Source organism: Gadus morhua, chromosome 16 (genome assembly GCF_902167405.1).
Source record: "Gadus morhua chromosome 16, gadMor3.0, whole genome shotgun sequence".
In the NCBI taxonomy this organism is placed as follows: domain Eukaryota; kingdom Metazoa; phylum Chordata; class Actinopteri; order Gadiformes; family Gadidae; genus Gadus; species Gadus morhua.
In genome coordinates, this window is record NC_044063.1 from 15,436,183 (window position 1) to 15,438,682 (window position 2,500).

The 2,500-nt window shown below is 45.8% G+C and overlaps 1 protein-coding gene across 7 annotated transcripts in view; it reads right to left on the reverse strand.

Annotated features, from left to right (window-relative positions):
* Window positions 1–2,500, reverse strand: part of fli1 (Fli-1 proto-oncogene, ETS transcription factor) — a 37,446-nt gene that overhangs the window by 14,740 nt on the left and 20,206 nt on the right. The window lies entirely within an intron of this gene.

The window sequence follows — 2,500 nt, forward strand, 5'->3', positions numbered from 1 at the left end:
TGTTGGGATGGTCAGTTTGGACCATAAAACAAGACACCATCGGTCTTCAAGGACTTCATCGTGCGTTTGGATGAACTGTACTTGATTGAGAGTACTGTATTTATATGAAGTCTGCAATGTGTTATGTGTTCCTGTAAAAGCAGTTAAGGCAGCATGATATGAGCCAAGTGTGTGTTTTGATTGTATTTTTATGTGATTGTGTTGCTGGGAATACTAGTTGATGTCAAGCTAACCAGAACGGTGGAGTAGTTCATGTAAAGGGCGCAAAAACAGTTTGTTCTGAAGAAAAAGGATTAAGGTCATTTTAAAAGGGCCCATTTATTGTCTTTGCCGCCTTACTGTAGTATTGGCCAATTTGATTTCCCAAAACTTTTGTAGCATCATTTGATCAGACCAACTTCATACTTGTTCTTAAGGACAGCAATAACCAGATCTTCATTATGTCCTGACACAATGTTGAAAGTGCTTTATTCTTCATGAAGTGACTACCTACTTTCTGCGCTCAAGCATCACTGTGTTGGGTGGTGTTCTGAACGGGTGTTCCTGCATGTTGGGTGCTGTTCTGAACGGGTGTTCCTGCATGTTGGGTGCTGTTCTGAACGGGTGTTCCTGCATGTTGGGTGCTGTTCTGAACGGGTGTTCCTGCATGTTAGCTGGTGTTCTAAATGGGTGTCCCCACGTGTTGGGTGGTGTTCTGAATGGGTAGTCCATGCATGTTGGATGGAGCTGGAGGTCATGCACCGTTACGGGGAGCTCACAATAGCCACGGGCCCTGTGTGGGAGAAGAGGAAATACTGCTGTAGGGCGGGGCCGGCTTATTCCCTGCCAGTCTAAACACCTGGCGCTGAGAACCAGGAAGTTAAGGGGTCAGGGGTGTGCAAGCAGAATCTTATCTCTCCTGCCCATTGGTCCATTGGTAACGATGCCTGGGTGAGAAGCGGTGTGTCACAGCCAGAGCGGATGGAGAGAGAGAGAGAGAGAGAGAGAGAGAGAGAGAGAGAGAGAGAGAGAGAGAGAGAGAGAGAGAGAGAGAGGAGGGGCATTCTCTTAGACTTATCAGCCCTAGTGTTTCCTCTCCTCCCGCCTAGATAGGCTGGCCCACAGGATGGAGGCGCCCTATCTGTGTTATTGCAGCCCTAGCCTGCCTCTCTGGGGGTGACACATTGCACTCGTCAAGTCAGAAGGAGGCTCACCCCCCTCCACTAATACCTAATACAGCACATAGAATAGGCCAACCAAAGACACCACACAAAGCTGTTAAAACCGTTTACTTACTAAGGGAGTTACAATAATAGAAAAATATACACAGCAAATCTAAGACTCCATGACAGCCCAAGTGCAAGTGGTTTATTAGTTTTAAGACTTAGACTATAATAAATCAAACATATATTGTAAATTAACTAATTGACAAAAACAGCAAGTCTTTCTTTCCCAAAACACACACGTACATCCTTTCTCTCTCTCTCTCTCTCTCTCTCTCTCTCTCTCTCTCTCTCTCTCTCTCTCTCTCTCTCTCTCTCTCTCTCTCTCTCTCCACCACCCTGTCCTGTCGTCTCAATCACAAGTTAGTTCAACATACCGATTTTCTACTTGCAACCTCCCTGTCACACTGGCTCAAGCAGGAGCCCACCTAATCATCCTCTTTATCTGATCTTTGGCACTACAGAAGTACCAGCTGTGTGGGGAGAAAAGGCCTTACCTCTGACAGTTCATTGTTCACACGCCTCCTCTCCCACACCACAAACAACCACGCTGAATTCATGATTTTATCTCCATTCTGCGCTGCCTCTTTTGTGGTGTTAATGCAGCATTGTTCTGAGGTGGCCAAGGCTGTGTTTGCACAGTGTTCAGGTGTATTGTATTACTCTGCTGTTGTTATTATTGAGACTGTATGAATGGTGCACCTGTCCAGCACTGTGTCATTCAGTGTGTCTGTGGCTGTGTCTGTATGTGTGAGAGAGTTGAGGTTTGTGGGTTGATTGCTTATGTAAGCACACCATTCTCTTTCTCTCTCTCTCTCTCTCTCTCTCTCTCTCTCTCTCTCTCTCTCTCTCTCTCTCTCTCTCTCTCTCTCTCTCTCTCTCTCTCTCTCTCTCTCTCTTCAACTCTCTGTCTATGTCTGTCGGTCTGTTTGTCTCTCTCTCTTAATGTCTCTCTCTTCATCTCTTTCTCACACTTCATCTCTCTCTCTCTCTGCATCTCTCCCTCGCTGTCCGTCTGTCTTTCTGTCTCTCTCTGTTTCACCCATTTGTCAGCGTGGTTGATTTGTTTTTAACTGACTGTCACAGAGGGTGTGGGTGACGTTGACAACCGGGATCAGCTCAATCAAGACATTGTTTTCCATTACTCTAACATCATTGTTCATGTTGTCATTTATTTTATAACTATCTCAATTAAATTGCATCTGTTTCTGTCTTCCTGTTTCCAGTGGGGTCGCCCTCTAAGCAGCAAGTAGTGTGGTTGTGTTGAGCTGAAGGAGGAACGTTTGCAAGCAGCAGGT